Source organism: Ambystoma mexicanum, chromosome 8 (assembly GCF_040938575.1).
Source record: "Ambystoma mexicanum isolate Mex_15411 chromosome 8, UKY_AmexF1_1, whole genome shotgun sequence".
In the NCBI taxonomy this organism is placed as follows: domain Eukaryota; kingdom Metazoa; phylum Chordata; class Amphibia; order Caudata; family Ambystomatidae; genus Ambystoma; species Ambystoma mexicanum.
This window is the reverse complement of record NC_090929.1, coordinates 1518609116-1518636171: the sequence shown is the minus strand read 5'-3', so window position 1 is coordinate 1518636171 and position 27056 is coordinate 1518609116. Positions and strand designations below refer to the sequence as shown.

General features: G+C 47.9%; 1 protein-coding gene across 2 annotated transcripts in view; it reads left to right on the top strand.

Annotated features, from left to right (window-relative positions):
- Positions 1–2582: 2582 nt before the first annotated feature.
- The window catches only part of COL17A1 (collagen type XVII alpha 1 chain), a 200275-nt gene continuing 175801 nt past the window's right edge, over positions 2583–27056 (top strand). For both annotated transcript variants that reach the window (XM_069611740.1, XM_069611739.1), the window contains exon 1: positions 2583–2760. The gene's annotated coding sequence lies outside the window, so the exon portion shown is untranslated. The remainder of the gene's footprint in view (positions 2761–27056) is intronic.

Genomic DNA, 27056 nt, shown 5'->3' with positions numbered 1-27056 from the left:
TAGATAGGATTGGGAATGTTAGCATCTGCCACACTTAGACGGAACTTGAATGTTAGCATGTGCCACACTTAGAATTGAGAACGTTAGCCTGCACTGTATCTAGATAGGATTGTGAATGTTAGCATCTGCCACCTAGAATTGAAAACCTTAGCTTGCGCCATATCTAGATAGGATTGTGAATGTTAGCATCTGCCACCTAGAATTGAAAAACTTAGCCTGCGACCGTATCTAGATAGGATTGTGAATGTGTTAGCATCTGCCACCTAGAATTGAAAGCCTTTTGTGACGGATTTTGAATGTTAGCATCTGCCACCTAGAATTGAAAACCTTAGCCTGCGCCGTATCTAGATAGGATTGTGAATGTTAGCATCTTCCATCTAGAATTGAAAACCTTAGCCTGCGCCATATCTAGATAGGATTGGGAATGTTAGCATCTGCCACACTTAGACGGAACTTGAATGTAAGCATGTGCCACACTTAGAATTGAGAACATTAGCCTGCCCCGTATCTAGATAGGATTGTGAATGTTAGCATGTGCCACACTTAGAATTGAGAACATTAGCCTGCACCGTATCTAGATAGGATTGTGAATGTTAGCATCTGCCACCTAGAATTGAAAACCTTAGCCTGCGCCATATCTAGATAGGATTGGGAATGTTAGCATCTGCCACACTTAGACGGAACTTGAATGTAAGCATGTGCCACACTTAGAACTGAGAACATTAGCCTGCACCGTATCAAGATAGGATTGTGAATGTTAGCATCTGCCACCTACAATTGAAAACCTTAGCCTGCGCTGTATCTAGATAGGATTGGGAATGTTAGCATCTGCCACACTTAGACGGAACTTGAATGTAAGCATGTGCCACACTTAGAACTGAGAACATTAGCCTGCACCGTATCAAGATAGGATTGTGAATGTTAGCATCTGCCACCTACAATTGAAAACCTTAGCCTGCGCTGTATCTAGATAGGATTGTGAATGTTAGCATCTGCCACCTAGAATTGAAAACCTTAGCCTGCGCCATATCTAGATAGGATTGGGAATGTTACCATCTGCCACACTTAGACGGAATTTGAATGTAAGCATGTGCCACACTTAGAACTGAGAACATTAGCCTGCACCGTATCAAGATAGGATTGTGAATGTTAGCATCTGCCACCTAGAATTGAAAACCTTAGCCTGCGCCATATCTAGATAGGATTGGGAATGTTAGCATCTGCCACACTTAGACGGAACTTGAATGTAAGCATGTGCCACACTTAGAACTGAGAACATTAGCCTGCACCGTATCAAGATAGGATTGTGAATGTTAGCATCTGCCACCTACAATTGAAAACCTTAGCCTGCGCTGTATCTAGATAGGATTGTGAATGTTAGCATCTGCCACCTAGAATTGAAAACCTTAGCCTGCGCCATATCTAGATAGGATTGGGAATGTTACCATCTGCCACACTTAGACGGAATTTGAATGTAAGCATGTGCCACACTTAGAACTGAGAACATTAGCCTGCACCGTATCAAGATAGGATTGTGAATGTTAGCATCTGCCACCTAGAATTGAAAACCTTAGCCTGCGCTGTATCTAGATAGGATTGTGAATGTTAGCATCTGCCACCTAGAAATGAAAACCTTAGCATGCGCCGTATCTAGATAGGATTGTGAATGTTAGCATCTGTCACACTTAGATGGAACTATGTAGGTCAGCATGTTAAATGTCATATAACCCACTAACCAATATAAGCTCAAACTCTCTGCATACTTCTATCACTGAAAAACTCACACAACCATCTCTCGCACAACAAGCTGCACACACTTCACCACACCGCAACACATAAGCTGCACCAACATCACATGTGGACTGACACCGATCCAATACTTGCACCAAAGCTCAGCGCCCGGTGTCCACTGAGTTGAAGCTGCCAACAGTATACCACCCCTCTCACTATCCCACTCCCTCTTCACCTTACTAACCCTTCCCACCTTCTCGTCTATAGATCTGCCAGAGCGCCTGGGGACCAATTCCTTTGGTGACGGAGCGCTATATAAGTACCTGTAACATAACATAACATAACTATGCATATATGTAACATGTATGGGGTCACCAATACATTCTTGTATTCAATCTGTTGCGCAGTGATGAAGAACCATGTACCCACATGTCACCGTACCCTTTCACATCACCACACATGCACAGCCTTGATAAAGACTACGGTCGAAACACGTATTGGCTTTTCCCCATGTGACCAGACTGCAACAAATTTAGGTGTATTTACACCCCCCTCTCCGTTTTTCAGACATCGATCTCCACACTGTGTGAATGAAATCCAGCGCTAATCTGTTCGGGGTTTCCCATTTAGCTCCCTTCGGATTCTAGTCCAATCAATAAATGGTTAACGTTTCCGGGCGGGCAGGTGAAGGCTTTTGCCTATAAAAAAAAGTTTGGGTCCCGGAGGCAGATTTTTCCTCCCGTTCAAGTGTCAGTTAATTGGAGTGAGTGGAAGGGAGGGGCCGGCCTAGAAGCTACGCCACACCTTTGTCAAGACTTGTCTGCAAGGCAGGAAAGTGGGACAAGAGAAGCCAAGATTAAGCGCGTGAACTAGTGAACATTCTTGGAGGATAACTCAGCTGCAACACACCTCTGGGAAAACGTGACTAAAGGTGTAGGAGGAGACGTTTCTTATAAGTAGGATAGCATCCCGGGAGCAGACCAATTTGACCAGCCCCGCGCCCAGTCCTTCGCCACTCGAGCACGCAAGGTAAGTGTCCGCGGACCGTGTGAACGGCTTGCCCTGGTTCTGGGCTCCTCGCAGAGGCGGGGTGATGCCACACTGGGGGTCTTCGGGTTAATCGCCTTGGACAGGAGCTGGCCGGTAATTGCCCCTTTAAACAGCTATTAGCCCCGATGACCTGGCTTAGCTCAGTGTAGCAAGTGTGCGTTAAGGCGATATATTACGCCCGAGGTCGCGCACAGGTGTGCTGAAAGGCATCACTTAAAAGCAGGAAAAGGGAATGCGGCAGAATGTCATTGCGGAGTTTGCACGGAAAACCATTGATAAAGTAGCTCAATCGGTAAAGGCACCTGCGGCAGTAGCATTTTGCGTGCGTCTTGCAAGTTCCGATGCCAGCCAGCTCAAGGTCGGCATCACGAGTCCCATTCATTTGGATAGGAGTAATACTTGTTTTTTAAGCGATATAAGATTAGAAGTTAGTAATGAATTTGGCGCTATATATGAATTCGGCGCTATATACTTTGCAAGGGTTATTAAAGCTCGGTTTGTTAGTGCATGAATTGTTCGCCACCCAAGCAGCCGCAGGGCACAGCTAGGCAGAGTGAGGCTTGAACAGATTCCGAAGGCGAGGACTATCTGATTACAGCCACAACAGCACTGGTAGGCACCATGGCTGCCAGCCGAGGGGTGCGCTCCCATGGCTCGCCCCTTGCCACTGTGGGCTGCGGTGCGCCTGCGCAGTGAAGGCATAGGGGACATGCAAGACAGACATCCAAAGGAAACATGTGGAGAGCCCCCCCCCCCCTTGGATTAGTTTGCCCAATGCCACGGTGTCACATTCCGCCTCCCCTTAACTTCAGTTGGGACACTTTTGTCGCGTAAACCTTCCTCATCCTTCAAAACAATATTTTACCTCCATTAACTTCAATGGGAATGAGACCCCACCACCCCCCACTTCCAGCAAATCTTCTTTAGCCGGGAAAAGGCTTCTCATCTCCTTTGACTTCAATGGCAACACCCTCCCAACGAATCCCCTTTACCTACCAAAACGTTAATCACTTCCATTGACTTCAACGGAACCCCGCTGCGAAAACATCAACCCATCATCCCCTTTGAGTCCCCACGGGTCGAGAGGTGTGGGGAGGTTTCCCATGGTGTGAAAGGAAGACTAGTTGTCTGGTAACTATCTGGTCGATTCGGGGCTGTATCGGGTCTGATGACTCGCCATGGCATTGCCACCCTGGCCAGCGTGTGCATCTTGGCCAAATTGCTTTGTTTTCCTGTAAAAATTATAATTGGCTATTTACAATGCGCTTAATACCCAGAGGTTTGCAGGCGCGGACGCAGGGATCGAACCTGTGTTGCACTGCGTCATCTTGCCTCCAAGCCGAGCGCATTGCCCCTGAGCTATCCTTCCCCATTCCGTAGGGAGTCTGAGAATGTGGGCAAATGCAGGTGCAGGGTCTCTATGAGCACTGCGAGGTCTACTTTGGAGGACCGAGTGGATGGCAGGATGTTTCTACTGGGCCCAGTTGATGTCATTTGGGTTTCTGAGCACCTACGAAACTGTTATAGAGAAAATGTCCGTTGATTCCTGTTTCAGCTTCAAAATCGTTATTGGCATCTAATGGGGTCTCTTGGCTTCACTTGGCATTTCTATGTGACCAAAACAATGTCTCCCGTCTCATCAGTGGGCATGTGCCCTTGCAAAGTACAGCTGGGTCCAGTACGACCCATTTCTGCACACGCCTTAGTTTAATGATTCTCCTTTCTGCAATGACGAGTCGGAGCCAGACCACTCCGTGTCAGAGCCTGGCAGGGCAAGTACAGCAGCCACTGTCCCCACTGTATTTCAGCGCTCCGAACTGGCACTTGCGGCGCGCAGCGCTACACGGAACCTTCCAACCTGCAGTGCTTTCCCTCGCGATGCACCTGTAGGGACAAGATGCCCAACGATTGGCCATCATCCTGTGGCTGGTCTGCTAGACCATTAGGAAGGTGGCACCATGCTTTACTCATCTAGCCAAGAAAACGTTAGGATTTCTAATGCCAGGGCCCGTATTTAAGGGCAACATGCGGGGCGTTATCTGATCGAGTTATTGTACATTTGAACATCTGATGTCACGCTTTGTTAATATATGTTATGCTATCTTGCTTTCGTGCTTGTTTTAATCTGTGCAGGTTCCATTAGTGCTTGAACTGAAAGTGATTGAGTTGGCTCCGCCTTTCATCCTTCAGGGATGAATACAATGGCCACCAATTAGTTGAGCAATAGCGAGAATACCTATAGGAGAGGGTCTTTGATGCCCAGGTCACGAACTCTGTGAGCGGCACCATACACACATGACCCAGGTCAGAAATGGAACGAGAAACATACATGAATACAAGGCGGCAGTGAATGATGAGTCCTGGGCAGCCTCATTCAATAAAACCCTCTTGGTGTTACTGGGACATGTATGATGCTGTGAGGGTCTGTTTAGGAGGAGGCTGTGTGAAGTTATTGCTGATTTAAGATGAACAAATCCTGCCTTATTTTACATTCATTGCATACGTAGATTTAGAATTCAGTTTTTATAATCAATCCTCTTTCTTCTATGGCTTGGACGGTTCCTGTTATATAGCTCCAAAACAAAGAACATGCATTCTATGCGCTGGCCTATGACGTTCCCATGTAGCAAACGGTCTTCCTAAAAATTCACAAGCGTGCTGTTTTTTCGCACTCTGTTTTGGTCTGGAGAATGTGGCTGGTGTCGTCACCCAGGGAAGCTGGTTTTAGTGTGGGGGTGTTGCAGGGAGATGGGCAGCGGGGCTTTGCCACGTAACGTGTGTTTTATTTAGACTGCAATCTCAGATGTCGGTCTTTTCTAGTGAAAAAAAGACAGTTATGGCCAAATTTCACAGCAATGAGCCAACTGGTTCCCTGTCTTTAAAACAAATCAATAAATAACGATAAGAATAATAACGTAAAAATGTCCCCTCCCTAAGCCCCCAGTTCCCCAGGTTTATTACCCCCCCGAACCCCCACCCTTTTTAATCCCTTACCCCATGTATACTTTTAACCAAACATTCGACATTTTTTTTTCGTTATTTATTTTTCACTGAAAAGGATATTCGTGATTTAATTTACGTTATAATCACTGTATACCAAACCAGCTTACATATTAAATGTTTTTGTACTAATGGTGTCAAAAAGTGCGGCCATGTTTGAGAATGTTGGTCAATTTGATAATTTCCATCGAAGAATTAAAAAACGAGTAACTTCAACAAACAAGGGTCAAATCCAGCACACCCAACCCAAAAGCCTGTACACGCTACACTCCTGGTGCCTGTGACGGGAATGGGATGGTCACATTTTACGAAATATTATGAAGTCAGATATGACATTAAATTAGATCATGGAAAAACATTGTGGAACTCTTATTATATGTGTGCACACACTCGCCTTTACTGCATTGCATTCTGGGACTACGGACTGTAGTGTAATTTAAAACAAGCATTGGCAGTGCCAACTGTTTGGGCTTTTGTGTAGACCTGGGAAAGGCACTTTGTAGACACTGCCGTAGTGGTATTAACTGGTCATTGATGGTAGCATGTGAGAAAAAGGTGTGAGTACCTGGGCATCCAATAGCAGTGCCCGGAAAATGCTTAATACGTATACACAAGCCAAAACTGTTGGCTTTGCCAATGCTTGTTTTTAACAGGACTTCAGTGAAGGACACGCAGGGTGCTTATAAATTGAGTGGCAGAAGCCAGACCTGGTTAAGCCACTTTTTTGTATCACAGCAGTAGTGTGTTTACAACTCCAATGAAGTCATTAACTCTCTGAAGACTGCTTTGAACAAACACTGGCAGGCATTTGAAGTTCAAAGTTTGATGATAAGGATTAATTAAAGCGAGCTCAAAGAGTTTCCAGGAGGTGGTGTTTTGGGCACGGAGGGGCAGGAACTGGGTGGGAATGGCCATCGGGATTGGCATGGTCATGGGCAGTCAATGGGTGGGAAAATAACCAAACACCACCTCCAAGCTGTGTGCCCCTCCTCATATGCCATTTCTCCCTGGCTCTACTCTGATACAATAGTTTCTCCCAAACTAAAAAGTATGGTTGCCCGAAAAGTCAATGTTCCATTGACACATTTCCATCCCATCCAGCAGGGGTCGCCCTCAGTCATTCCTATAGACGCCTCCATGCCCCCAGCCGCAGCATGTCTCCAACAGTGTATTTTTCCGTATAGTCAATGGAGTGGTGATGTCCCAAACACCGTTCTTGTTTTTGTTAACAGCTGTAAGGGGCTCATATTTGCTTTCATTACTAAAGTTTGCTTATCATTTTAATCAGAAGTGTCACTACTTCACTGTTACCTTTTGGGCAAGGTTTTTGGACTGTTTTGGGCAAATTATAGGCAAACCCTCCAATCCCGGGGTGGCATAGCATGGGGCAGGGTGATTGATGTGTATCTTGCACAGGGTTGTCCAACTCCAGGGTCCAAAGGACGGGCTCGGGATATCCTTCATTAGTATTCATAAGGAAAAATGTGCATACATTTAGAATTATTGTATGCAAATTTATCTCATGAATATTAATTAGGGATATCCTAAAAACCCATCAGCATCCCATCCCTGGAGTTGGGCAACCCTGATCTAGTATAGAAGAGTTTATTAGGCCTCATTAGGAGTACGGCATTGCAGGCGAAAATGGGGGTAAAGTGGCAGCGAATACATTACGACACTTTGCTGCCTCATTACCGCACCGCCATACTACGAGTTATGGTGGTACAGTGGAAGATATACCTCCAGCAAAAAGATGGAGGTAAATCCTCCCTTTTACCGCCAATGCTCGTCGTATTTACTGCACGGTTTTACCACTCGCAGTGAATCTGCAAAAAATCCTCATGGACTCCGACAGACCCCAAAAATGGGGACTAACGCCTACGGGTAATCCTGTGGTAACTCCACAGGATTTAGTGGTGGAAAAGCACGCAATATTTGTGGTAAATTAGTCTATTTACTGCAGATTTACTGCCAAACTCATAATGAGGCCCTTATTCTCTTACCAGCAGGGCATTTGGGGGAAATCGATGCAACACATTATTAGAATAATGTTAAGACAGAAAACCACAGAGCCACCAACGTCAGGAAATGGATTTGCTAGGAAGAATATGGTGTCCAGTCAGCTCACAAGCTACACTCCGGCCACCGGTGAGTAGCCCAGCTCGGCCCAGTGCCCAAGGGTCCAACAGCTTAACAAAGATAGGTGTGGTGGCAGAGGCTGCTCCCAAGCAAGCTGGCATTAGTCTATAGGGCAACGCGAAGGGTCGGCGCATCTGGAAAATGTTGCGGCAATGTGGGCCGATTGGAACTGTGGTGGAGTGGTCGCTTGGACCAATGTGGCTGAAAATGCACGATTTGCCATAGATTCGACCATAACAGTAGCAAACAGTGGCAAAATCTGGTGAAAAACGATTCATGCTTTGGTGCCAGTTTTGTATTGGCACCAGGCCTACTTTTTGCCCCAGTCTGATGCTGCGCCGAGCGGCAGGGCGGTCTTAATGCCATTTATAAGAACAATTGCAATCTGATAGGGCAATATGGTAATGTCCATAAGGCCGTCGCAACCGCCGGGCTTGGGGCACCCTTGTGGGAGAACGTGGGGCGGTTTAATGAGCGAGTGCCCTGTGCTGCGGTCAGTCATGGCCAGTGCCAGTCACTCAATGTGATTTAAAGTGCACCATTTCCCACAAATGTAATTTTAAAAAAAAAGGTTCCCCCAGGTACTCGAGAAAGTTTGTGGCTAAAAGTAATGAAAAAGAATTCAAATAATTGGCTACCTATTATTGGTGCCCAAGTCTAATTAATGGCCCCGTCCAAACCTACAATGTTGTTATGCGGAACACTAAAATGCCCACATCTGGGGAATGCCTTGCCCCATTAAGTACTGAAGAACGTTAACCTTGACAGACCATGTAACATTACATCAGGGATCTTATCATAGCGGTAGTGTCACGCATGACGCGTGACATGTGCTAATAACATCAGAAATACACCCAGAATGCTTATCAGGCATACAGCATGCTTACAAAGCAGTCCATAACTACCAGTATTGACCTTATTCTGAACATCTCACTTCAGCGACAGCTTGAAAAGTAGCAGACAACTATTGCCTCTGCATTCACAACAGCGAAAGGGAATTTCCTGAAACCATTTCCTTCCACATTCAAGAAAATTCATTTCCCAGCGGGAAAAAAAACAAGCCTCACCAAAGGCAAACACATGGAAAGCCAAGAATTAAAGAGAAAAGATGCAGACAATTTTACTTTATTTTACTACAAAGTGCCAATAGCCTTAAGAACCTTGGGAGGAGTCATTATCGTTTGGAATAATTGCCCTTTCTTAGCTTATGGCTCCCGGTTTCACCTGTAACTTGGGAGGAGGGCAGTTATCCTTTAATAATGGCTCCCGCAGCTGCCCTCAAGGTTATAAAATAGGGAGCACTGGCTGCAACGCCGCCGGGGCCCAGTCAGCCCAGTCAGCTTTTCATTATGCTGCGGTCGAGTAACGCTGACATTAGTCATAACACCACCGATCATTTACAGCACTAAAACATGCATTGCTTCAGAGAGTTGGGGAGAGAGGTTCCCCTAAGGCACGCGCATGCGTTGTGTGTCAAAATAAAACACTTGGACAGACACGTGATTTAAATGCTGCTACTCCAAATAAGCAACTTTCTAGTAGGCCCACCACTGCTTCCATGTGCTAACACCCTGGCTCCGGAGGCTTTCAGCCCCCCACAGATGAGGCAGCAGAAAACTCAAATGCTATTTAATGCTGCTAATTGCCACCGCCATGAGAAATGCAGATGCCACCGCGATGCAAAATACTGCGCTACCAAGCCTGGATCCGCAGAGGCTCCTCCCTGTAGTGACTGACGCCAAGACTCCTTGGCAGCGCCGGCCATGTTTAGAAAGAGGCTAATCTCACACCTAAGCCACAGCCACAACAGTCACAATGCTGCCATTATGGAAACTTGGCCACGAGCAGGGGTTGATAAACCCTGCCTCCGGGGCTGACTTTCCCGCGTCGACGACCGTGCCCCGCGCAGGCCTAACACGCATGCGCCTCTTGAGGACCGGGCAAAGTTCACTAAGCACTAGAGAATAGAGTCTCTATTTTGCATGAAACAGGGTTCCTGAGTTGCCTCTCTGCTTCAGGTGTGTGCTTCAAAATATCAAAGCGCGGGTATTTCTCGAGAATTCCTGCATAGAAAAGGGCGTGTTGTGTTTATCAACCCGCCCTCATTTAGTCGCTTTCACCACTACTCTGGTGGACATTTTGAATGTCTGTTTACAGTTACCAGCATATGGATTTGTGTGCATCTATTGACGCCATTTTATTTCAATGACACCCTCACTCTGCCTATTGCCGTCTATTGGTCCTTGTTGGTCGTTTGCATTGGCCAATAGAATTAAGATCAGAGTCTAAAAGAAACATACTCTATTCATTTATTTGGTGTTTTATATAGTGCTGCAGGCAAATAAGATGATTCCCAAGTGCTGCAATTGGCCACAATGATATGGTGGCCAGTGATAATGTTGCCATGGAAATGGCCTCCAGGTGGTGACATTGCCCTAAAAATGCACCCTCCAGACAATCAAACACTTTCCTCAAATTTTCTTGGATTAGAGGCGATAACATATAACGATACCCCTCCTAGAATATTTGGGGAAAGAACTTTAGGGGTCAGGAAAAAAAGTCGCTTTCCTGGTGACTTTTTCACTGTGACATCATCACATGGAACCAATGATAAGAGGCCTCAGTAGCTACCTTTACCTCGTGATGTCATAGGTCAGTGGTCTTTTTTGTTAGATATGGTGGATCTGGTGATCCTTACCTGTCACCAAACTCTATGCTTTATATCAATCTAAATAGAAGTTGTCCATTTTAGTGAAAATCATGAAAAAACATTACAGTTTCTCCCCCTAGGTGGAACCTAGGGTCTGTCACTGTTTCGTCTCTCCGGTAAATCGACATGATGGAAAAAGTTAGTCGGGCTCATTATAAGGTTGCGGTACAGCCGCTACCACAGCAGCCACTTGCAATCGGTAAACATCTGCCCGACTGCAAGCAGCAGAGTGGGCGAGTTAAACTCTATGTTTTTGTTTTCATAGAACTCCATGGGGATTTTGGTGGAAGCACCGTGGGTGGTCCTTCCGATCTGGTGATTCCTCCAGTTTTTGGTGCTAATGTGAAGGAAATCCCTCCAGCCATGTTACTGCCAAACTTCTGGTGTGATGGGGCAGTCATATGTGCCACAATTCTGTTGCCACCAGTTTTTTACCACTCCACAATACTTGCAATGAGCCGGGGTGACTTTTAAATGAGGCTATGTCATTTATTTGCACCAGGGGTCTTCAACTCTGGTTCACGAGAACCACAATCACCACACCTGATTTCTCAGATAACCACTGATCATCGAAGCAGCTCCTCTTTAGATTCACTGAATTTAAATATATTGCATTTGGATGTCCTCAAAACAGGGTCTTAAGGACTGAATTTGGAGACCATTGGTCTCATAGTGGGATTTCAAAGCCTGCGTAGTTCTTAAAACAGTGACTGAAGTCCAGCACTTGGCGCTATTATTTCTCTTAGACGGAGCATTGGTGTTAGACTAAAATATGGATCAACATTTCAAAGGAAAGTCAAATAGTATGCTTTTTTAGATATTGATATCGACGCTGCTGTGAGCACCAGATATGGAAACATGGAAGTTTAGTGGGGCTGTGCTATAATGTACTTTTTCTGCTGGAGTACTACGCTTCAGCCAGTGCTACCGCCCATCTGACCCTTGAACTGTCATTGCTGTCAGGTGCCGCCCCTGGAGCCGTCATTGCTGTCAGGTGCCGCCGCAGGATCTGTCATTGCTGTCAGGTGCCGCCCCTGGACCTGTCATTGCTGTCGGGTGCCGCCTCTGGAGCTGCCATTGCTGTCAGGTGCCGCCCCTGGGGCTGTCATTGCTGTCAGGTGCCGCTCCTGGACCTGTCAATGTTGTCAGGTTCCGCCGCTGGATCTGCCATTGCTCTCAGGTGCTGCCCCTGTAGCTGCCATTGCTGTCAGGTGCCGCCCCAGGAGCTGTCATTGCTGTCGGGTGCCGCCCCATGAGCTGTCATTGCTGTCAGGTGCCGCCCCTGGACCTGTTATTGCTGTCAGGTGCCGCTCCTGGACCTGCCAATGTTGTCAGGTGCCGCCGCTGGATCTGCCATTGCTCTCAGGTGCTGCCCCTGTAGTTGCCATTGCTGCCAGGTGCCGCCCCAGGAGCTGTCATTGCTGTCGGGTGCCGCCCCTGTAGCTGCCATTGCTGTCGGCTGCCACATCTGGAGCTGCCATTGCTGTCAGGTGCCGCCCCTGGAGCTGTCATTGCTGTCAGGTGCTACCCCTGGAGCCGTCATTGCTGTCAAGTGCCACCCCTGGAGCCGTCATTGCTGTCAGGTGCCACCCCTGGAGCTGTCATTGCTGTCAGGTGCCGCCCCATGAGCTGTCATTGCTGTCAGGTGCCGCTTCTGGACCTGCCATTGCAGTCAGGTGCCGCCCCTGGACCTGTCATTGCTGTCAGGTGCCGCCCCTGGACCTGTCAATGTTGTCAGGTGCCGCCGCTGGATCTGCCATTGCTGTCAGGTGCCGCCCCTGGACCTGTCAATGTTGTCAGGTGCCGCCGCTGGATCTGCCATTGCTGTCAGGTGCCGCCCCTGGACCTGTCAATGTTGTCAGGTGCTACCCCTGGAGCCGTCATTGCTGTCAAGTGCCCCCCCTGGAGCCTTCATTGCTGTCAAGTGCCCCCCCTGGAGCCGTCATTGCTGTCAGGTGCCACCCCTGGAGCCGTCATTGCTGTCAGGTGCCGCTCCATGAGCTGTCATTGCTGTCAGGTGCCGCTTCTGGACCTGCCATTGCTGTCAGGTGCCGCCCCTGGACCTGTCATTGCTGTCAGGTGCCGCCCCTGGACCTGTCAATGTTGTCAGGTGCCGCCGCTGGATCTGCCATTGCTGTCAGGTGCCGCCCCTGGACCTGTCAATGTTGTCAGGTGCCGCTGCTTGATCTGCCATTGCTCTCAGGTGCTGCCCCTGTAGCTGCCATTGCTGTCAGGTGCCGCCCCAGGAGCTGTCATTGCTGTCGGGTGCCGCCCCATGAGCTGTCATTGCTATCAGGTGCCGCCCTTGGACCTGCCATTGCTGTCAGGTGCCGCCCCAGGAGCTGTCATTGCTGTCGGGTGCCGTCCCTGTAGCTGCTATTGCTGTCGGGTGCCGCCCCTGGAGCTGTCATTGCTGTCAGGTGCCGCTCCTGGACCTGCCATTGCTGTCAGGTGCTGCCACTGGACCTGTCAATGTTGTCACGTGCCGCTGCTGGATCTGCCATTGCTCTCAGGTGCCGGACTAGGAGCTGTCATTGCTGTTGGGTGCCGCCCCTGTAGCTGCCATTGCTGTCGGCTGCCACATCTGGAGCTGCCATTGCTGTCAGGTGCCGCCCCTGGAGCCGTCATTGCTGTCAGATGCCACCCCTGGAGCCGTCATTGCTGTCAGGTGCCACCCCTGGAGCCGTCATTGCTGTCAGGTGCCACCCCTGGAGCTGTCATTGCTGTCAGGTGCCGCTCCATGAGCTGTCATTGCTGTCAGGTGCCGCTTTTGGACCTGCCATTTCTGTCAGGTGCCGCCCCTGGACCTGTCATTGCTGTCAGGTGCCGCCCCCTGGACCTGTCAATGTTGTCAGGTGCCGCCGCTGGATCTGCCATTGCTGTCAGGTGCCGCCCCTGGACCTGTCAATGTTGTCAGGTGCCGCCGCTGGATCTGCCATTACTGTCAGATGCCGCCCCTGGACCTGTCAATGTTGTCAGGTGCTACCCCTGGAGCCGTCATTGCTGTCAAGTGCCACCCCTGGAGCCGTCATTGCTGTCAGATGCCACCCCTGGAGCTGTCATTGCTGTCAGGTGCCGCCCCATGAGCTGTCATTGCTGTCAGGTGCCGCTTCTGGACCTGCCATTGCTGTCAGGTGCCGCCCCTGGACCTGTCATTGCTGTCAGGTGCCGCCCCTGGACCTGTCATTGCTGTCAGGTGCCGCCCCTGGACCTGTCAATGTTGTCAGGTGCCGCCGTTGGATCTGCCATTGCTGTCAGGTGCCGCCCCTGGACCTGTCAATGTTGTCAGGTGCCGCCGCTGGATCTGCCATTGCTCTCAGGTGCTGCCCCTGTAGCTGCCATTGCTGTCAGGTATCGCCCCAGGAGCTGTCATTGCTGTCGGGTGCCGCCCCATGAGCTGTCATTGCTATCAGGTGCCGCCCTTGGACCTGCCATTGCTGTCAGGTGCCGCCCCAGGAGCTGTCATTGCTGTCGGGTGCCGTCCCTGTAGCTGCTATTGCTGTCGGGTGCCGCCCCTGGAGCTGTCATTGCTGTCAGGTGCCGCTCCTGGACCTGCCATTGCTGTCAGGTGCCGCCCCTGGACCTGTCAATGTTGTCAGGTGCCGCCGCTGGATTTGACATTGCTCTCAGGTGCCACCCCTGTAGCTGCCAGTGCAGTCAGGTGCCGCCCCAGGAACTGTCATTGCTGTCGGGTGCCGCCCCTGTAGCTGTCATTGCTGTCGGGGGCCACCCCTGTAGCTGCCATTGCTGTCGGGTGCCACCTCAGGAGCTGTCATTGCTGTCGGTGCCGCCTCTGGAGCTGCCATTGCTGTCGGGTGCCGCCCCTGTAGCTGCCATTGCTGTCGGGTGCCACCTCTGGAGCTGCCATTGCTGTCGGGTGCCGCCTCTGGAGCTGCCATTGCTGTCAGGTGCCGCCCCTGGACCTGTCATTGCTGTCAGGTGCCACCCCTGGAGCTGTCATTGCTGTCAGGTGCCGCCTCTGTACTGAGTGCATAGTTTCCCTACCACTGGACAGGATACATATCTCCTGAACTCTTTTGCCAAGTCATTCATAATGAACATTAAGGATTTGATGTCTCCTTGTAGAGTGCACGGCGGCAAACCACATGTGAAGATAGAGAAGTGGTGTTTGACTCTTGGTTATGATGCTGCCTACACTTGTTCTTGGACCACCACTACTGTGTGTTCCCTTGTGGGTCTCCCAGCACAGGGCGGGGCATGTTTTCCACGGCCTACCAAGCCCACCAGCCACGATTGGCTGTTCCACGCTAGCTCCTCTGGCTCTTCTACACTTTTGCACACGGGTGACGATGGAATTATACCCCAATTCCTGTGTCAGGACATGCTAGGGTGACTTTGTACCGTGCATATACCACAACAGTTGCTTTTGATCTGCCAGTGGGCAGTGCACAGGTTCCCACTCTTTGGCTTTTGTGACTTCGGCCACTGTCCTGGAACATCAACAAGGATGAAATAACCCAACACTGGGGCGCTATAGCTTTTTAAAGGTCTGCGCTACTGCACCCACATATCATCGGTCGCAAGACCTAGTTGAGTTGGCACAAATTTCTACTGGATGTTCTATGCCACTGCCTGTGCCCAGTTGTGCATCAGTAGGGGTCTTTAATATGTAAGGTACTCATTCCAGGCTTGAGAGTGAGATGTTGCTCATTCAGTTGCTCCATGAGGACCTGCTCCCGTGAATGAGTACCAGGGATGCTTTTGGCATTCATTGTGTAGTGGCACAGAAGGCAGAGATGCCAGCCAGGGAAGCCTGCGACTGTTAGAGTTCCCTTATGGGCATCCTTGCATTAAGAATGGGATTGGGGGATTTCTTCATCAATCTGGAACCATGAAGTCCCAAATGCGTCCCGGAGAACCCAGGAGCTCAGAAGATCAACTGGAGTACCAGAGAATACAGTGTTCATACCGAAAATTGTATATCGAATCCCACATATATTTGAACTTATATCTTGAAAACCTTTATATCAAATATATTTAGGGTGGGGTAAAGAGTACATTTCTTTGGGCAACGGTCGGGATGGGTTCTTTTCGAGGGAGGGTCCCCCCCCAAAAAATGCATTAAATATTAAGGGTTTCAAGATATATGTTTCGACATATGGACATTCGGTATACAATATCTCGGTGTAAAGACATGTAACTGGGTACCAGCTACCCTAAAGGGTATAAAGGGGGTGAGAAAGAAGGCTCCAATATCAGATGGCATGTGGTGGTGTCCAATCCCCAAAGTACTCATGAATACTCAAAAGTGTGCCACCCAGCTCGTGATGGAATATCAGGCCATCCTTCTTGACCTACCCCCCACCCTTCCACGTCTTTATACTCAGGACCTCCTTGCTCCTATAATGTTGAGGTAAAATTAACCCCAAGATCTCATTGTATTTTTGGTTTAGGTATGCCAGAGGACTGGGGGTTATAACTGGCTCCCAGTCTCAGCTCCCAGGGCCCAACAACCCACCCCCAGTATACAAACGGAGGACTCGGCCAAGGGCAAGTTAGAACTGTCATCCATTACACAAACAGACAGGCATCATCCAGGACATTCGACATTCGGCACCGTTCATACCGTCCCGCCGCATTACGAGTTCTGCTGGCGGGTTCCTGACAGCCCGCCAGGCCTTACCTGGCGGGCTGTGCGGCACCCATGAGCAGAACTCGTGATTGCACCGGCACTGTTATCAATGGTGCCGGTGCAACCATGGTCCCCAAACCCATTCTACCCTATGGGGCAGAATGGGGATCGGGTGCCAGGCAATACCGCCACCCGCGAATGGGCAATTACCGGCCCATTCATCTTGTAATGGGCCGGTTATTGCCCAATCGTGGGAGGCGGTGCTGGTAGCAAGCATGGCGGTAGCTGTGCCTGCCATACAGGCATGGCTACCGCCAAGCTCGTAATGAGGCCCATTGTGTTATTGGTCCTCACATGGCTGACCTGCCCGTTCCCCAAGAAACAATCTATTACATTGTTGCAGGGTTGCAGGATTACTATTGGCCCTTGCCCTCTGCCATCCACCCCTGGATTTCTGTTCCCTGATTGGCTGGAGCTGATCTCCACAGGCCCGGGACCCAGCTCTGTTCTCAGCGCCCAGTTCACCTTCTCAAGGTGATGAGAATGACTATGTGTTCCCAACATGCTGTTACTACTAGCACTTTTGCCTGTGTGAGTGCCCTTAGCATTGCAACGTTGTGCAACGTTGTGCAACGTTGCTACGGATCCCATGTTTCACTTCATGTCTGTGTTGCTGAGAACCATTTGTGTTCCCACCACGGGTGAAAGACCATTGTCTAGCTCTGCTGCATCACGTGGTTGGGGACCATGCAATCGAACTCTCGGGTCTGCAAGTTATGAGAATTAATCCTGTTTTTCTGCAGATGGCTCGTTGTCGTTTTAGGTTTGGAATGTGCTGCTTGTCTCTGACCTTGGCTGCGAGCCCTGGCCTGCTGTTCTGTGCAGCCTGGTTCTGCTTTCCCTTGTCTCTCGTCCTGTGGCTTGTGGCCTCACGTAATCCTCCTTATAATTATAGTATGATTTTTACATATCTATACTGTGCTATGTTTCCCATAGGTTAGTCGTATTTGGTCCTTCCAGGCTCCTTATATGATCCTGTTAGTTCCATAGAGTTAGTTGCGATAAGCAGCTGCAAGCTTGCTCTGTACCTCTTTGTTTGCCTTGCGTTCAGCGTTTCTGCACTTGGCTTATGGGAAAAATAATAAAAGCTTTTGACCGTATCTATATGTATCTCTCCTCTATCTACAGAACTGTGTAAGCATGTTCATCATGTGTGCACGTGTATGTTCGTGTAACTTTGTGCATGGCTGTGAGTTTACTTTGTTACTAATGTTAGTATGTCGTGGTGTCACTAATGACGTTAGCACATTGGTTTCTCGGCACAAGTCGACGTCATCCATCGAGGTGTCTGGGTCCATAACCCATGTTGAAGCACCTGTGTCCAAAAACACATTCACTGGATAAGGTTTGAAAGGTTGTCTAAGAGGGTATCTGACTGCATATGTGGATGTCACTGGCCCTCCTGGGGGCTGTCCGAATAGTGACTTGCTTCCTGCATTCATAACTCTTCAGACTGTCATGTTCCTGGGGGCGAGGAGGGCATTCCAGGGGCCCTCTCTTCAATATGTACAGAGGGGAAATCTATGTCATTACTGGGACCCCCCAGAACTGCGACTGCTGAAAATGCCGACTTTTCTTTTTTTTTTTTTACCCCTTTTACACCACATATATATGCAGGGGAGAAAAAAGGTCGAAAAAAAAGTCGCCATTTTCAGCAGTTGCAGTTCTGGGGTCGCACTAATGGTATCATTCCCAGAGGGGGGCTGTTGTTTAATAAATACATATAAATATAAATACATATCACATCGTTTGTAGGTGGCTATTCCAACCCAGGTTGTCGCCCTTTCGGGGTACTCCTAAGAATTACCCACTGTTCGTGTACTCCTTTTAGCGAAGTCAGAAAGATGAAAAACTTTCGTCAACTCTGCGTTCAAACCTGAATCTTGAGGGGTGAGCCTGAGCCACTGCAGCGAGCACTCACTTCACTGAGCTAACTGAGCAGCAGCGATAAAACACAACACATTGAAAACACGAAAAAGAAAGGGCCGCCCAGAAAAAGCGACTTCCATAATAGGCCCTGTTGTGTGTCCTTCCCAGAGGCCCGCCACCTGCCAGCAGCCTGGAGACACACAAGTACGGTCATCGGAGTACACCTGGCGCCGCTCCCAGGACTAGAGCCGAGACTTTCCGCGCCCTCCAGCTACATTTTTCTGCTGTTACACGCTTGCACTCGACTGTCTGAGGAAAGTGTGATACAGTGTGTGCTCACATGGTAGCTAAAAAGCATTTTTCTGGGAAGAAAAGGCATTCGTTTAAAATAAAGGGAAAGTGCTCTTCCAGGGTACGATATGAATCCGCTTGGACCAGGAATGGTCGCAGCGGCTCCAAGATTGACTGCGCGCCCTCTAGTGGAAGACTGGAATTGACAGCTTTTTTGTTTTAAAAAGCGCAGTAGACGAGCTTGTGGAAGCGACACTTTTACACTATTTTTGGCTGCTCGCTTTCAAGTACACGTGCGTCCCTTCAACACGCAGTTATCGCTTTTATCTTTTCTGTAAGCAAGTGCACCGTGGATGCCCCTTCAGTGCCAACTTCCCTGCCTCTACTTCTGCAAAATATCATTGCTGTTCACTCTTGTCTATTAAATGTGTGTTTTATGTTTCACGAAAACTTGAACATGTCCGTGTTTTATGTGTTTGTGGCCATGGACCTTCCAGTTATATTTCATGGACAACCACTTGCTTTGCTCTAAAGATGTGTGCACTCACCCCAGCCCAATGTAAAGGCACCTGAGCACTTTAGTGCAAGCTGATGGCAAGGCAAGGAAGATTATAGTATGGCATGGGGTAACATAAGCGGTCTGTAACCTTTGGTTGTTCAGATATTTTGGACTACAACTTCCATGAGGCCTCACCATTGACTATGCTGTCTGGGGCTGATGGTAGTTGGTGGTTTCGTATAACATGGTGTGGTACAATATGGTGTGGTATGATATCGAATGTGTGGTCTGATGTGGCATCAAATGGTATGGCTTAGCCTGATATGCTGTGGTATGCCACTATATGGCTTGTTGTTAGTTGGCATATCATGGTGTGGTACTATATGGCATGTTGGATCTAATGTAGTATGACATGGTATGTTATGGTATATTATACTATGGTACCGTATGGCATAGCATAGCTTGATGGCTTGAGTGGGATGATATGGTATTATATGGCATGGTATAGTATGGTCAAGTGTGCTATTTTATGATATGATATAGTATGATTTCTGCTGCGTTGAGGTGTGCTATGCCATGATGCATGATGCTATGGCATGGGGTGCTATGTCTGTCCAATATTGAACTACATGCCACCCTACGCTATCATGATAAAAAAAAGCGTGCAGTTATTTGTCAGACTCAGGCCAAGCTCAGACTTTCCTATAGGTCAATAGGCCCAGGGCCGAACCAAACATGCAAAATGTTGGTGTTGGACAGTTCTTTTGGCCAAAGTGGGCCACTTTGTTGCCAAATGTGGGCCTGTTTGATGAGTTAATTCACTATGCGGCTAGTAGTTTTGACCAGTGTTGCCGAATAAATATTCTTTAAAATGCACAATTTGCTTCACAATTTATCAAAAAACTCCCCCTTGGGTACTATTCGAACAGTGTCACAAAAGGCATTAAAAGCCATTTGCAACTTTGGGCCACTTTTTCATTGGTCTATTCACTGAGAAACTAGGAGCACACCTTGGGTGTTTGATGAATGTTTACGTTTTTAAGATAGATAGTGAGGTGCAAGGGAGATAAACCAACCCTGACACTAGGTGGTATCAACAACAAAGAACCAGCAGATGCCCACACTCTTGTGGAACCCTCCCGTCCCTCGCACACTCAATAGGTTGATAAAACAAACAATGACTTTGTTTTTTACTGAAAAAATAAATATTACTCCAGTACAGTTTCCTTAAAAACTAAAAGAATTAGGATTACGGTGAAATAGCAGCTCCTGAAGAAGAGAATGTTTTCCCGAAACACGTAGAGCATAAGTGAAAGATATTGGGAAACCAAAATTACTATGAATGTGTCAATTAGTGAAATTGTGCAGGATTAATTTGTATATGACTGGACCATCTATTGTGTTTCCTAGATTCTGAAGATACACTTATGAAGATCTCTTTGTTCTTAAATTGTGCATTTAACTCGTTCCAAATGAACAAATGTAATTGGACATTTGTGATATGAATTAATATTGTCTATATGAAGATTGATATACAAAAAAAAGGAAATTTACTTTTTAAGGAAACCGTACTGGAGTAATATTTATTTTTTCAGTAACAAACAGTCATTGGTTGTTTTATCAACACATCGGGTGTGCAAGGGACGGGAGGGTTCACATCTGCTGGTTTTTCACTTTTTCATTGGTGCCCGAGACAATTATATGGCCTAGTCCGACCCTGCAGTTAACACAGCCATACACTCTGCATCTTACTCAACTACCTAATCACTCCCCCGCCCCTAGACACCCCCTCAGATATTCACGTGCCCTTGTCAGTCACCCTCTCTCCCACATAATCTGCACTCACCACTCACTCACTGGAGTGACAGACTAAGGCCACTTTCTGGAAGAATCCAAATGCAGGACACGCGTGGCACTGTGCACGCATCGCAGACCATCCACACCACCGAGCCTGGATAGGTTCTCCTGAGTCGGTGGTTTGGGCATGGATTGGAACATTCCATTCAGACATTTTTCTTCTGTATTCCACTGGCCCCCATGCACTAGCAGATAAAGCATTATGTTCTTGTCCTTAGCTTTCTCTGCTATGTGGTTTAATGTCAAATGGCACATCTGACCTTAGAGTCCCACCGCCAAGACCGGAACTAGGCCCAGGCGCATCGTTAGGAGAGATCTCCACCTATTTCCTCCCTGCGGATGTGTTGGAGGTCAAGTGACTGACTTGGGATCGCCAACCCACCCAAAGATCAAATCCATCCGCTCTTCAGAACGGCCATAAACTGTGCCACTAATCTCCACTGAAAACAGATGCACGTAGTTCTAATAGATATCCACTGTGGAGACCTAGAATACCTGAATGGATGTTATCTCCCACTCTAAAACATCAGGAATACACTCTCTACATTGTGAACTCTCTACATTGTGATGCTTATCGCCTCGTTACCACTATTTCTGGACTTGGATATTGACACCTAACCATTGTGTCAAAAGCTGCCATTGATCGCCGCGTTCTCGATGTCATTGTGTCCCCTAACACGGCCGATTTTCTCCTCTGCTTCTGAAAGGGGCTCCAGGCAGAGAGTACGGCTGGCATTTCATGAATGGAACATACCGAAAAAAGTTCCGGCAATGACAAACATTCAGCAAAGAACTGATGTTGGCAGACGGAGACTAGATGGCAAGCCATGGCAGGCATGGACTTCCTCACCCTGAGTTCATTCTGGGGTTCTGTAGTCTGGGGAGGCATGGACATCCACAACCTGAGGTCATTCTAGGGTTCTGTAGTCTGGGGAGGCATGGTCACCCTCAACCTGAGATAATTCTACGGTTCTGCAATATAGGTGGGCATGGACATCTTCAACCTGAGATCATTCTAGGGTTCTGTAGTCTGGGGAGGCATGGTCACCCTCAACCTGAGATAATTCTACGGTTCTGCAATATAGGTGGGCATGGACATCTTCAACCTGAGATCATTCTAGGGTTCTGCAATTTGGGCGAGCCTGGACATCCAAAATCTGACATCATTCCAGGTCTATGCAGCCTGGAGAAGCATGTACATCCTCAACCTGAGGTCACTTTAGGGCTCTGCAGCCTGGACAGGCATGGACATCCTCAACCAGAGGTAATTCTAGGGTTCTGTAGTCTGATGAGGCATGGACACCCTCAACTTGAGCTAATTTAGGATTCTGTAATATACGTGGGCATGGACATCCTCAACCTGAGGTCAATATGGGGATTTGCTGTCTAGGCAGGCGTGTGCCACCCCCTCCAGAAGTTATTGTAGGGCTTTGCAGTCTGTGCAGGCATGGACCTCCCCAACCTGAGGTCATTCTAGGGCACTGCAGTCTGGGCAGATATAAATCTCCCTATCCTGGAGTCATTCTAGGGCACTCAGTCTGGGCTGGCTTGGACATATTCAACCTGAAGCCATTCTAGGGCTCTGCAGTCAGGGCAGCCATGGACCACCCCATCCTGAAGTCATTCTAGGGCTCTGCTGTATGGGCAGGCATGGACATATTCAATCCGAAGTCAATATAGAGCTCTGCAGTCTCGGCAGGCATGGACCAGCCCATCCTGAAGTTATTGTAGGGCTTTGCGGTCTAGGTAGGAATGGATCTCCCCAACCCGAGGTCACTCTAGGGTACTGCAGTCTGGGCAGGCATGGCCATCCTCAACCTGATGCCATTCTAGGGCTCTACAGTCTGGGCAGGAATGGATCCCCCAACCTGAGGTCAATCTAGGGCTCTGCAGTCTGGGCAGGCATGGCCATCCTCAACCTGAAATCATTCCATGGCTCTGCAGTCTGGGCAGGCATGGCCATCCTCAACCTGATGCCATTCCAGGGCTCTACAGTCTGGGAAGGCATGGACCCGCCCCCCCCAACCTGAGGTCAATCTAGGACTCTGCAATATGGGCAGGCATGGTTACCCCCCCCCCCCCTCATTCTCTACACTGGCTCACTTTCCCCTCGTGATGTCATTTCTTCTGCTCTGCGTTCTCTACACTGGCTCACTTTCGAATCTGGCCTACTTCTTAATTTCCTCAGTATCATCTTTAAATGCCTTCATGGCCCAGCTCATTCCCATCTCTCTTGCTTAATCTCATTCTATTCCCCGACACGTTCCGCCTTCCCCCTGCGTGTGCCCCTTCTCGTTTCCGATCTTTTCCTTTGCTGGCCCCTAAGTATTGGAATTCCCTTCCTCTTTCTTTGCGCCCCATTTGCTCCTTCCCCCTCTTCAAAGCCTACCTCCTCCCTCACTGATCTGTTGGGTGGATGTTTACACTTTGCACTGTCTCTGCCGTTTGGCTTTGTTTTTGTAAAGCGCTATAGAAATAAATTATAAATACAAAATACAAATACAAAAAAAGTCCAAGCAACCAATAGATTCTACGGTGAAGCCCACTTCAGGCAGCTGCTTCCAGGCGAGATTCTCCTAAGGCACAGATGATAATGTCATGCCTGGGCCTTTAAAACCTCTGAGCTTTAATCAAGTCTATGCATACTCATCCTTAGCACTTAAGGGGTTAAACATACACATGCTTCTTCCAGCGCTAATCACAACATTATGCAGGATGGTTGGATCAACCTGCTACTCGTGTTTACTCGCAGTTTGGAGGTTTCTAATTATCCATTTCATCGTTGCTCATTCACCATGGTTAGCGAGTTGAAATCACCTGTTTCCTGTTTAGTTTTATTCCCATGTAGCTGCATTCTGGGCAGTACCTGTGTTTATCCTAAGTGTAGTCCTGCAATTCATGCTCTGTACTGCAATGCCGCCCTCCATCAGCTGCACACGCTGTCTAGCAGGAAGGGATGTGGCACTCACCATGCAACCATGACCTGCCTGGGTATCCTCCTTTCCATAAGATCCTGAGCTTTCAGAGAGACTCTAAGCCCGGTCCTCGAGAACAAAATCCACTCCATATTTTCCAGATAGCCACCCGAAGTAGACATGCATACAGTGATTCAGATTGGGAGTTATGGACGCAGTAAGTGGTTGAAAGCCTGGTTTAATTGTTAGTCCCAATGACTGGCCTAGGCCTGCAATCTTTAGCTATTGTGTCCTACGTCTGTGGAAGGAAGGGTAGATGGCAGGGATGGTTGGAAGGTATGAGTATCAAGCTTGTCGCTTGGTAGTCTGATATCCATGACACTCATACCTTCCACATACACATATTACAGAATGACTGTAGGCCAAGCTAATAAAAAAAGCAAACAAACCAAACATTTACTGGTCAAGAGGAAGCTCCCAGTGCATGAAACATGTTTCAGTCTAAGCACTATAAATGATGTTCAACTAGATGTTTTTAATCCAGGATTTTGAGTCACCAAATCACTAGCTTGTCCTTTCTTTGTCAAATATGTACAACACGTGCTGAGGCCCGCGTTGGGAGGCATTAACTCAAGACCTCACTTGAATTCTTACTCTCCTGTGGAAAATCAAGCACTTCGTCCCAGAAAACAACATCAGATCTGCTGTCCAAGCCTTGGTCCTCTCCCACCTGGATGGTGGCAAGGCCCTTCGGAAGGCCTTCCAGCGACTACGCTGTTACCCCTGAAATATGTCCTTCATGCTGCAGCAAGACTCCTGAAAGGACTCCACAAATTCAACCACATCACCCCGACCCTCATCGAACTGCACGGGCTTCCGCTGCAAGTCCATATCATATTCAAATCCTGGTGCATCATCTACAAGGCGGCCACCCTGAAGTCCTCAAGCTGCCTCACTGAGAAACTCAGCATCTCCAGAAGCCTACAATCCACCAGAAGTATCAGACTTGCCCCATCACTTCTACAGTTCAGGAAAGCCTTCAAGGAATGGCTCCTCCTTAACTCTTACATCCACACACCCTGCACTCCCCACCCTATCTGAGACTTAGTGATCTGCTCCTCACATTATCTCCCCCGGTTGCTTGTATATCCCTTGCTGCCAATTGCCCCACTTCACCCCGCCCCTCATTAGGTCCCTGTTCCTTTTTTCTCTGCTTCTCTCACTGTGTTGTTCCCATTATGATTGCCAAGCGCTCTGTTGCTTCCCGAAGCTAGGTCAGCGCTCAACACATACCCTACTAATAATAATAATAATAATAATAATAATATTATTCTTGCGCGAAGGCTGTCACTTCCATTGGGTCCTGTGGCTGATCCCTAAGAGGTCTCTGACACTCTCATGACTGTTTGCATATGGCTTGTTTCACAAATAGAGTTTTGCACCAGGGCATAAAGGGAGCCAAGAATTGAGTGACGAGGATTTTACCCAAACTAAGTCGCAGTTTTGAGAAACAAAGCCAAATCTGTGATTGTGTGATTGATTTAGGAGACGTGCCTAGCTCCCTCCCACCACGTGGCATTTCAAAGCACTGGTCACCGAGCTGCTTATCGGAAGAGAAGCAGCTTAACGTGGCTGCTCATACAAATCAGCTAGCTCTGGTCCATGGCCAAATAAGACTAGGGATGTTTCCAGTCATGGGGTCACAGAAAGCCTGGAGCTTCTAGGTGTCTTCCTGAGGGGACATGTCCAAGCTGTTTGGGGGTTCAGAACTGCAGCGATTCCAAGATGGTCACAAGGTGTTAGCATGGCCATTTGAAAGCATAGGGCATATCTAGGGATGTGGAGGCAGTGGGGTGTTATGGACTTTGAAGCAGAGGTCACATAGATATTGTACTTTAAGTAGATTGTGTTTCTTGCAGCTCATTGCTTACTTTAAAGTAGATCGGACAGACTAGACAAAACATGTGATATGTCCTGGGACATCTTACATTTCTATGTACAGTGTCTCATGTTCCAGACCACCTTAGTGCTCAGTGTACAGCACCTCGTGTTCCAGATCACCTTGCTATTCTATGCACACCACCCCATGTTTCAGACCACTTTCTATGTACAGTGTCTCATATTCTATGTCACTGTCTATGTGCTGTGTCTCATGTTCTATGTCACGGTCTATGTGCTGTGTCTCATGTTCTATATCACTGTACTATGTGCAGCACCTCATGTTCCAGGCCACCTTACTATTTGTATTCTATGTTCAGCACCTCATATTCTAGACCAGCTTACAGTTCTATGCACAGCACCCCATGTTTCCGTCCACCTTGCTATTCTATGTACAACACCTCATGTGCCAGACCACCTTACAGTTCTATGTACTGTGTCTCATGTTCTAGATCACCGTACTATTCTATGCACAGCACCTCATGTTCCCGACCACCTTGCTATTCTATGTGCAGCGCTTCATGTTCCAGATCACCTTATTATTACTATTCTATGTTCTGCACCTCATATTCCAGACCAGCTTACAGTTCTATGTGCTGTGTCTCATGTTTCAGAACACCTTGCTATTCTATTTACACCTCATGTTCCAGATCCCCTTACGGTTCTATGTACTGTGTCTCATGTTCTAGATCACAAAACTATTCTATGTACAGTACCTCATGTGTCAGACCACCTTACAGTTCTATGTACTGTGTCTCATGTTCTAGATCACCTTGCCATTCTATGCACAGCGCCTCATGTTCCAGATCCCCTTACGGTTCTATGTACAGTGTCTCATGTTCCAGATCATCTTTCTATTCTATGTACAGCACCTCAAGTTTCAGACCACCTTACTGTTCAGTGTACAGCACCTCATCTTTCTGAATCTCCCACTATAAAATTGCTGAAATATATGAAACCCAAATGTTAGATTAGATGATTTGCGCCTATTTATCATATCTAGTAAAGCCCCCAAAGCTATTTGCTTTGGAAACCAGCACTATATCTTGCCAATGTTCTTATATATCCAATGATGCCTGACACAAGATATCCCCCACCCTACATTATTTCGGTTTTTATCAGGTCTTTTATGGATCTGAAAAGCTTCTGTCTCAGGTTTATGGTTATTTGAGAGACTAAGGAGATGAGAACCTTACCAAACCATAAGTAAAGACCAGTACCGGTGTGGGGTCTTCAATGCATCGAACTGTCCGATCCAGTCAGGTTTTCAGGAGGTCCACAATGAATATATATGAGGTCCATTTTAATAAAATTAAATGATCTTAAGAATGTATTCTCTTGAATGTCAATATTCATATTTTTAGGACATCATTTATTTTCCAAATAGTATAATACATCTTTGGG